The following is a 10,836-nucleotide window of genomic DNA, read 5'->3' on the forward strand; positions in this document are numbered from 1 at the left end:
ATCAGAAATCTTGTCAAATATTTTAAATCATTTACTTTGATCAAGAGGTTATACTAATGAATTTTTAATATTTTCGTTATGGTATTTGACTCTTCAGCTTGTCATGGCAGATTGCTGATCAACATTAATTAACTTTGGCTACATGGTGGTGGCCAACTAATTAAATTAAAAGGTGACAACGAGGGGAGGGAAGAAAGATAATATACATCCACACATTCATTCATTCATGGAGGGTTGCTAAAATGAGAATCTGATATCCTAGGTTTAATATCTTTAGGATATTAAAAAGACAAATCTTTTTATTTCACATACAAACAGACACACACAAGGGGGAGGGATATGGTGAGTGAGCGGGAATGAGTTCCCGTGCAGAGTTATTGAGTGTAATGATTGCCACAAAGATACAAAGGTTTTTTTCATCCCTTATGTCAAATGAGTGGACCTAGAAAAGACATTTTGACAGCTTGACATACTTCTTGGAGTTTTGGAGATATTGAAAGTAAGAATGTGATAGATGCCCGAGATATCACAAGTCCATGTCTATGGTCTTAAGAAGTTAAAAGGCTGGGAGAATATGTGATAACAAGAATCAGAGCCGTATGGAGAGAAAGGGTGAGTTCTTGTTCTGTTTCTTGATGATTTCCCTTTCTAGGAGGGGTCAGTGTGGATCTTCAGGGTAAAGTCAGTTAGGAGCCTTTTTTTTTCTTTTTGAAACAGGGTCTCACATAGACTGAGGTGGCTTTCAACTCACTATGTAGCCAAGAGTGACCTTGGCCCTCCTCCCTCAGCATACAGAGTTCTAGGAACACAGGGTATACCAATATTCCCACTTTATTCTGTGCTTGGGATTGAAACCTGGGTTTTATGTGTGTTATAGGCAAACACATGCTGTACCAACTGAGAAATATATGGTTATCCCCAGCTAAGAGAACTCTTACAAAAGGTCCAGGACCTGCAAAACCTGAAAGAACAGGCAAAGTGACCCAGCAAGAGGGGAAACTCAGAGACCTAGGACTGAAGCATGAAGTCATGAAGCACCAACCGGAAGGATGGAGATATCTAGCCCAGTGGAATGGCATCAAGTGTCCAAGAATAAACCCATACCTGTCTCCAGGATGACAAGGATGCTGCCTTAGCTACTTATTGTTGCTGTGACATGAGGAGCACAGGAACTTATAGAGCCTGAGTTTATTAGGCTTACACTTTCAGAGGGTGAGTTCATTGTCATCATTGTAGGGAACATGACAGCATGGTGCTAGAGCAGTAGCTGAGAGCTTACAGTTTAGACATCAAACACGAGGCAGAGGGACTGAGAACTGGGAATGGTATGGGCTTTTAAAACCTCAAAAGGGTGACACACCTTCTCCAAAAAGACCCCACTAATTTGGGCCCAAGCATTCAAATATATGAGCTTTTGGGGGCCATTCTTATTCAAACCACCACAGATAGCAAGATTGTTTCAGAGAAAAATGTAGGTGTATTTAGGGAATGGTACTGCAAAATCTGGATATGCCCACACAACAGGATGTAACTGGACCAGTGTCTCATATTGTATACAAAGTCAAACTCAAAATGGGGTATATTGGTATATCTATGTAATCCCAGATACCTCAGAGCTGAGGGAAGAGAATCATTTGAATCTAAGATTCAGTTCCATCTGGACAATTTGGTGAAACATCATCTCAAATTTTAAAAAGGGAAGGGGAGCTCATTGGCTAAAATGTAAGAATGAACATTATGATTTATTACTGTTAGAAGAAAACAGTGATGCCTCTTGATGATGTTGGATTTGGCAACTGATTCTCAGCTATGCCAGCAGAAGCAGAAGCACTAAAAGAAAACAGATAATCTGACTTCATCAAAATTTATGCCTTGAATGGCACTCAAAAATGTCAGATAACATTGGCATATGATATGTGTAATAAAGGATGTTACATAGCAGCTGAAGAGATGACTCAACTGATAAGGGTATTTGCCGATATTGCAGAGGACTCGGGATCTCTTTATAGCCCCCACCAAAGCTACCTGTATCTCCAGTTTTAGAGAACCCAATTCTTCTTGCCTCTAAGGGGGCTACAAACACGTGGTTCACTTACATACAAACAGCTGAAGCACTCATGCACATAAAACAAAAGTAAAGTTAAGCTTTTTAAAAAATGATGTGTTCTTAGGATGTAGAAAGTTAATTCATAGCACAATAATGAAATAACTACTCATATTAAGCTCAGGTAAGCACACCAAGTAGCCACTTCTCCAGGAAAGATGCTTACCCCTGTATTTAAAAATCACAATAAAACATCACATCGCATTTAAATGAAGACAGAACATAGCACTGGCTGTAGATAAACTGGCACCCATGTAAACTGCTGGAGGGCATATCAAGTGGCACAACTCCTAAGCAAAAGTTCAGCCATTTCTAAAAAACATGTAGCATAGTGTTAACCCTATAAACTTATAATTGTGCTCACATAATCTTTACCTATGAGATTTAAAATCATGTACCAAAAAACTTGCACATTAGGAAATATTTTATTTCTGAAAAACAAAAGATAGAAACAACCAAAATGTTAACTCTTTTGTTTTTGAACAAAATGTTTACAGTGGAGTATTACTGAGCCATTTAAAGTCATTATGTCATATCCTTGCATACTACAAAAAAGATAAAACTTTAAAACATTATACTAACAGAAGGAAGTACAAATGGATCACATTATGATTTGATTAGTAGAAATTCTCAGAATAGAATAAGTATAGAATTACAAGGTAGTTTAGTGGCTGCTTACAGTAGAATATTGGGTAGGGAGAATGGGCGTTGTGACATTGTAAGGGTTCTAAGATGTATTTCAGGTGAAGAAAATGTTCTAGAAAGGATTGTCATTAGTTGTTCATATCTGTGACTATACTAAAGGGCTCTGAATTGTACACTTTAGACAGATAAGTTCTATTGTGCCTCAAATGTATTATAATAAAGTTGCTAAAAATCAGAGGTGGATGAAAGAGGTAGCTTTATCCATGAAGTGGCTGGGGCTATTCAAGAAGCCATTAAAGTTTACCAAGGGAGAGAATCATCTCTTGGAGCACACACAGTCAAGGATTCCACTATAGTTTGTAACTGGCTGGCTGTGCACAGTCCCTCAATCCTATCTTATTTTGGGTTTGTCCTTGAAGGTGGTAGCATGTTAATTTCTGAGGTTAGAATATTCCAAGCAGAGAGGACACTGTGCACAAAACCACAAGTGAGAATACACATGCCACCAGTGCGCAGCAGAATGAGTGAAGGCAATAAGGGTAAGGAGACAAAGTCTGGAGGGGCAGTGAAGTCAACTTTAACAATGACCATAAGTAATTTATTTCCCTTAGCCTCTGGAGTCTCCTACCATCCATGCAATGGTAAATGTAGGCTAGACCAGATCGCCACGAACAAAATATAAATTGATCTCTTCACTCTTTAAATCTGGCTTGGAACTGACTTGCTGTGTCCAACAGCGTGTTAACAAACATGGCACAACCAATAGTTTGAAACACATGTGTGCACTGGGACTTTCTTTCTTCTTGTTCTTGGAAGCTCAGATTAGGAGGGTAGATGATTAAAGACACATGAACCAGTTCCCTCTGTTATACTCATTGACTCCCAGCCAAGTCCCAGACATGTAAAGCCAGTGACTCGAGTTAACTACAGATACATGAACCAGTTCAGCCAAGACCAGCAAAAGAGCCATGTAGCAGCACCCATATCACTGACCCACAGAGCTGTGTACTAAATAGCTATTTTCAAAGATAGCATTGGGGGGTAGCTTGTTAAATTCTAAATCTAATATAGTAAACACTAGAAAGAGTTTTTAGGTTGTCCTTGTCTCTGTGCTTCTCAGGCTTCCATGTCCTAAAGCCCAGCTCATAGGATTTGGGATTTAACCCTCAGCTAATAATAGTGGATGGGCATTTTATTGGAGCATTTCTGTGTTGTACAGTTTCCTTGGCAACCAAATATCTTAACTGTGAAGCAGCAGCAGCAGTGGTATGTGAATTAGTCTGTCCCCTAGGAGGGGGTGGATTTTAATAATGAAAATGACATCAGCTATCGTTTCTTGAGCTCTTGGTAAGTCCAGGGCACCTTCATTTGCATTATTTCACTGAATTTTACACCACCAGGAAAAGTAAGAGCTCTTTTTGTTTCCCTGTCCAGACTGTAATTAAGGGAAGTGGAGTAACTTGTCCAAGCTTACATAGGCAATAAGCAGGAGGGCTAGGATCCAATTCTTGATCTGTCTGACTCAGTTACCTAAACCATTCACTACAGTACAGGTACTCTAGTGAGACACACTAAGCTCACCCAGAACTTTGCGATCGATCAGTAACCTGCTTTTTTGCCGAGGCTAATCAGGCACCTCAAGACAAGCTTGAACCATCCACTACAGTCCAGCCCCATGCCTCCATTCCCTTAATTCCTACCAGCATTCCATCTACAGCTGTGGAACAGCTGGCTTAACCCTTTCCTTTAAGTGGGGTGCTCTCAAGGGAAAGGAGGGGCCAAGAGCTGCTCCTGAAGAGGCCTGGCAATACTTTTACTCTTCATTAAAAGTTTATGTGCATTATACACTTCATTATATGCAATTGGGTTTCTTATATGGCACTCCAGTGCATAAATGACTCCCTAGACACATTTGTGCATTTCCATTGTTTTAATATAAAGTCTGGCTAAGGCACAAGGCAGGCATGGTTTAAACTATTCAATTATTTCTGGTGCACTAACCAAATCCAGGGGAGTCTTTACTCTCTACTCTCCACAGGATTGCTGGCTTGGTCAAAACCTTTCTGTTGTAACTTTGAATAGTGAGAAATATATATATATATATATATAAAAAACACTGGTGGGAAGTCCCCCCTCCAGTTTATTGAGGATTGGCTTGTGCTGATTTGTGTTTGTGAGCATTTTATTTTATTTTATTTTATTTTATTTTATGTTTTCCTGTAGTGTATGTACTTGTTTGTATAGATGTGTGAACACATCTATAGGGCTAGATCAACATTGGGTATCTTCTTTGATGGCTCTTCACTTTATTCACTGATCTGGGAAGTCATCCATTTAGCTATCCTGACTGACCAATAAGTGTCAGGGATCAGACTCTTTCAACCTTCTCTAGTGCTGGGTTTACAGACAGTTGTTCTTGGCTTTTTAAATGCAGGGGTTGGGGCTCCAAATTCAGGTCCTCATGTTTACATGGCAAGTCCTTTACTGACTGAACCACCTCCTCAGTCCTTGTCTCTAGTTTACACTGCACGATTATTGATCCTGAAAAGACTAATATTTTTAGATTGAAAATTAGTTAAGGTCATGAGTATTTATATCTTTTAAGAATAATAAAGAGATATGAATACATACTTCATCCATTCTTGAATAACTGACTATATATTCCCAAAGAACATGCCCTATACTAGGGTCACAGATTAATATACAAGTTTAGTGCAATGACCTCAGGGTCATGCTACCTATGGAAAAAAGCAGATAAAGAAATGACCATGTCTAAAATAAAACAGCTAGAATAGAGTAGAATTCTTTGTGTAAAAGCTTGTTGGTCTAGGCTGTTCAGCTTTAATGGAATGAAAATGACTTGAGGGCTGCTGAGAACCTGTGTGTCCCAGCTGGCAGCACCTCTGTGGGTGTGTTACTCAGAGTGGAGGATGACTGATTTGCCCAGTTCTTCTGGCGTTCAGTACTGCTATGTGTGCCATAAGCTATGTGATTTGAACCATTATTTACTTCAAAGTTGGCCTGTCAGAGCAGTTTTCCTACCGTTACTGTAGCCCTTTCACAATGGCCTGTTAGGATTTATATGTTGATTGTGGGCCATTTTCTCCATCTTCTCATCCCCTTACCCAAAAGGTGCTCATTGCATCTCTCCTAGACATTAAAACAGCCTTCTTTTGAACTCTTTCCCTCTCTGCCTCCTGCTCTCTTGCTTAAATGGTTTGCACGCTTTGAGGGCAAATCCACTTTGGACTAGAGGACCAACATGATAGCAGGGACTGCTGCCTTGAGAGGGAACTCTTGCAGTGTTGAGTGCCCAACTGCTACTCTTCTTCCTTCAGGCCACCTCCACATTCTGCCTCTGCTTAGGTTACTTTGTAGAAAGTCCACAAAGCTGGGATCCAGCTAGATTTGTTTTCCTTCTCTCTATTTTAGGGACCTAGATTTTTCCATAGGTGAGAAACAAGACACAAAAAATGGTGGAGAGAATTTTAAGAAATCCTCTTCAAGCCATAGCCAAGCCTATGGCTAGAAAGGAGAAGTAAGGTGGCTTAAGATGTTTCAAGACCCAAGACAAAGCTCTGTGTTTCAGAATCAGATTTTCTTAGTAGACTGCTGCTCTCAATATTTGTGTGTGCTTGTGTGTGTGCATGCCTGTGTGCCTGCGTGCATGTGTACGCATGCACATGTGTATCATGTGTATGCTGAAGTCTTTTCTTCTACATTTTTGTCTGTAAGTGATTCGGGATTTTAAAAATTTACTCTCTCTCTCTCTCTCTCTCTCTCTCTCTCTCTCTCTATATATATATATATATATATATATATATATATATATTTGACTCTTCTATTTCAATTTTCCTCAAACAAGGATAGAAGGATAAAGGGCACGATACCGAGGATTCAGTCCCCTCCAGAATTTTTGAATACAGAGATCTTACAACTCTTGGTTTCATTCTGAAATGACTACCTTTTATGAATTGATTTTAGACTTATAATAACTATCTTGGCAGGAGGGAAGATACTTTAAGGGAGAACTCTTGCGCCCCACTCTTTGGATTAGACAATAGACTCAAGAAATAGCAGTTTACCCTGGAATCTTGTGGTAGAAGAAGAAAAAAGTGTACAGGCAGGACCTGGCCTTTCAGAAGGAGGCTTCACATGACTCTGATACTTTGCAGAAAAGAATGTAACCGATACTTATGGGTAGTTGAGTGTAAGACCATACTTGGACTAGGATGGGCTAGTTACACATACCTCTCGTCTTCTACTTATTAGACAGGGTCTCACCCTGTAGCTCCAGCTGGCCTGGAATTCACAGAGATCAACCTACACATGGCTCCCAAGCAGTAGGAAAAAAGTGTGTGCCACCATGCCCAGATTTTTCTTCTTTTAAAGACTAAACCTCATGTCAGCACCCCAGTGGTGGGTTTGTGGAGTCACCAGATGTCTTTCTTTGTTCTTCTCAGTGTGCTCACATTGAATGAATCTTTTTCTGCTCTTCACTATTATTAATTTTTAAATTTTTTTATTATCTTATTTATTTACATTGCCGTTGTTGTCCCCCTCAGTCCCCCTCCCTCAGTTCCTCACCCCAGTCCTCCTCCCCCTGGCCTCTGAGAGGGTGCTTCCCCCCATCAGACCTCCCCTTTCCCTGGGGCCTCAAGTCTCTCAGGGATTAGGCACATCTTCTCCCACTGAGGCCAGACCAGGCAGTCCTCTGCTATATTTGTGCCAGAGGCCTTGGATTAGTCCATGTATGCCGCCTGGTTGTTGGCTCAGTCTCTGGGAGCTTCCAGAGTCTGTTAGTTGAGACTGCTGGTCTTCCTATGGAGTTGCCCTCCNCTTCAGCTTCTTCAATCCTTCTCCTAATTCAATCACAGGTGTCCCCAACTCCAGCCAAGTGGTTGGCTGTAAGTATCTGCATCTGTCTCAGTCAGCTGCTGTTAGGGCCTCTCTGGGGACAGCCATGCCAAGCTCCTGTCTGTAAGCAGAGCATAGCACCAGTAATAATGTCAGGCCTTGGTGCCCCTCCATGAGATAGATCCCAAGCTGTGCCAGTTATTTGACTACCTTTCCTTCAGTCTCTTCTCCATTTTTGTCCCTGCAGTTCTTTTAGACAAGGAACCGTTCTAACCGTTCTGCATCAGAAATTTTGACTGTGGGTTAGTAACCCATTCCTCCTCTTGAGGCCCTTATCTATCTACCAGAGGTGGGCTCTTTGAGTTCTCTCTCACCAATGTTAGGCATTTTGGCTAAGGTCATCCCCATTGAGTCCTGGTTGTCTCTCACCTCCCGGGTCTCTGGTACATTCTAGAGCCCCTACCCCCCAATGCTTCCTACCTCCACTCATTCTCTTGGCCCTCTGGCTTCTCTTCTGTCCCCCCTCCGTACCTGATCCGGTTCCCTTTCCCCCTCCCCCTCCCCCTCTTCTCTCCCTCCTAGCTCCCTCCCTCCCTCTGCCTCTCATGATTATTTCCTTCTTCCTTCTAAGTAGAATTGAAGCATCCTTACTTGGGCCTTTCTAACTGTTAACTTTCTTACAGTCTGTGGGTTGTGTCCTAGGTATTCTGTACATTTTGGGCTAATATCCGCTTATCAGTGAGTACATACAATGTATGTCATTTTGGGTTTGAGTTACCTTACTCAGGATGATATTTTCTACCATTTGCCTGTCTTCATTTTTAATAACTAAATAGTATTCCATTGTATAAATGAAGCATATTTTTGGTATCCATTCTTCTGGTTGAGTGATATCTGGGTTCTTTTCAGCTTCTGGCTATTACAAATAAAGCAGCAAGGAACATGGTGGAGCACATGTCCTTTTGGTATGGTGGAACATCTTTTGGGCATATGCTCAAGAGTGATATAGCAGGGTCTTCAGGTAGATCTATTTCCAATTTTCTGAGGAACTGCCACATTGATTTCCAGAGTGGTTGCACCAGTTTCCAATCCCACCAGCAATGGAGGAGTGTTCCTTTTTCTCCACATCCTTGCCAGAATGTGCTGTCACTTGAGTTTTTGATTGTAGTCATTCTAATTAGTGTGAGGTGGAATCTCAGGGTCATTTTGGTTTGCATTTCTCTGATGACTAAGGACTTTGAACATTTCTTTAAGTGCTTCTTGGCCATTTGAGATTCCTGTGTTGTGAATTCTCTGTTTAGTCCTGTACCTCATTTTTAAATTGCGTTATTTGGTTTTTTGGAGGTTAACTTCTTGAGTTATATATTTTGGATATTAGCCCTCTATCAAATGAAGGGCCAATGAAGATTTTTTTCTCAATCTGTAGGTTGCCAGTTTGTTCTATTGATGGTGTCTTCTCCCTTACAGAAGCTTTTCAGCTTCAAGAGGTCCCATTTATTGATTGTTGATATTAGAGACTGAGCCATTGGTGTTCTGTTCAGGAAATTTCCCCCTATGAGAATGAATTAGAGGCTCTTTCCCACTTTGTGTCTCAAGATATTTTATACTATTTCTGGCTATTGTGATGGGTGCTGTTTCCCTAATTTCTTTTTCAGCCTCTTTATTATTTGTGTAAAGGAAGGCTACTGATTTGTTTAAGTGAATTTTATATCCAGCCACTTTGCTGAAGTTGTTTATCAGCTATAGGAGTTTTCTAGTGGGGAGGGGGTTGCTTATGCATACTATCATATCATTTGCAAATTGTGATACTTTGACTTCTTCCTTTCCAATTTTGTTGTCTAGTTGTTCTGGCTAGGACTTCAAGTATTATATCAAATAGATAGTGGGCATCGTTGTCTTGTCTCTGATTTTAGTGGGATTGTTTCTAGTTTCTCTTCACTTAATTTAATGTTTGCTGTTGGTTTGCTATATATTGCTTTTATTATTATTTAGGTATGTGCCACAAATTCCTGATCTCTCCAATACTTTTACCATGAAGGGGTGTTGTATTTTGTCAAAGGCTTTTTTTAGCATCTAACGAGATGATCATGTGGATTTTTTCCTTGAGTTTGTTTATACAGTGGATCACATTGATCGTTTTTTTTTTATATTGAACCATCCCTGCATCCCTGGGATGATGCTTTACTTGATCTTGGTGGATGATCGTTTTGATGTGTTCATGGATTCAGTTTGCAAGCATTTTATTGAGTATTTTGGCATCGACATTCACAAGTGAGACTGGTCTGAAGTTCTCTGTCTTTGTTGGGTCTTTGTGTAGTTTAGGCCTCAGAGTAGCTTTGGCTTCCTAGAATGAATTAGGTAGTGTTCCTTCTGTTTCTATTTCATGGAATAGTTTGACAAGGCTTGGTATTAGCTTTTCTTTGATGGTCTGGGCGAATTCTGCACTAAAACTGTCTGGCCCTGGGCTTTTTTTTTTCCATTTAAGAGGGTTTTGATGACTATTTCTGTTTCCTTAGGTGGTATGGGGCAGTTGAGATAGTTTACCTGATCTTGATTTAACTTTGGTATGTGGTATATGTCTAGAAAATCATCCATTTCATCTAGATTTTCTAGTTTTGAGGAATATAAGCTCTTTTAGTAGGTTCTGAAGATCTTTTTTTAATTTCCTCAGTTTCTGTTATTTCTCTTTGTCATTTCTGATCTTGTTAATTTGGATAATGTCTCTGTGCCCTATAATTAGTTTGGCTAAAAGTTTACCTATCTTGTTGATTTTCTCAAGTTTATCTATCTTGTTGATATTCTTAAAGAACCAGCTCTTTGTTTCTGTCTGGTTGATTTCAACTAAAAAATATGGAACAGTTCGTGAATTTGGGTGTCATCCTTGCACAGGGGCCATGCTGATCTTCTCTGTATAGTTCCAATTTTAGCGTATGTGCTGCCGAAGTGAGCACTATTATTTAATTCTTTAATTGGCTTATTGAATACAGGCAGCTGCATCGAGCTTGCTACGGTTGCTAAAACCCAAACCATGATGCTAACAATTCCAGGAACAGGTGCTGTAGGGGAGGGGTTAAAGGCAGATGTTGGAGCTCAGAAAAATGATCCCCTAAAGTATAGCAATTTGACATTCTGAATCCTTTAAACCGAAAGATATTTGTAGATCCTCAGAAGATCTCACTGATCCCATGCTCTCCTCTATTCTCTCTTCATTTCTTTCTTGAAGTTATTAA

The 10,836-nt window shown here is 40.2% G+C and overlaps 1 non-coding gene across 1 annotated transcript; it reads right to left on the bottom strand.

The window, feature by feature from the left end:
- Window positions 1-10,450: 10,450 nt before the first annotated feature.
- LOC115063267 lies at window positions 10,451-10,557 on the bottom strand. The gene has a single exon (XR_003843133.1). It is a non-coding gene; the product is annotated as a U6 spliceosomal RNA (small nuclear RNA).
- Between the last annotated feature and the right edge of the window lie 279 nt (window positions 10,558-10,836).

This window comes from Mus pahari, chromosome X (assembly GCF_900095145.1).
Source record: "Mus pahari chromosome X, PAHARI_EIJ_v1.1, whole genome shotgun sequence".
NCBI classification, from domain to species: Eukaryota; Metazoa; Chordata; class Mammalia; order Rodentia; family Muridae; genus Mus; species Mus pahari.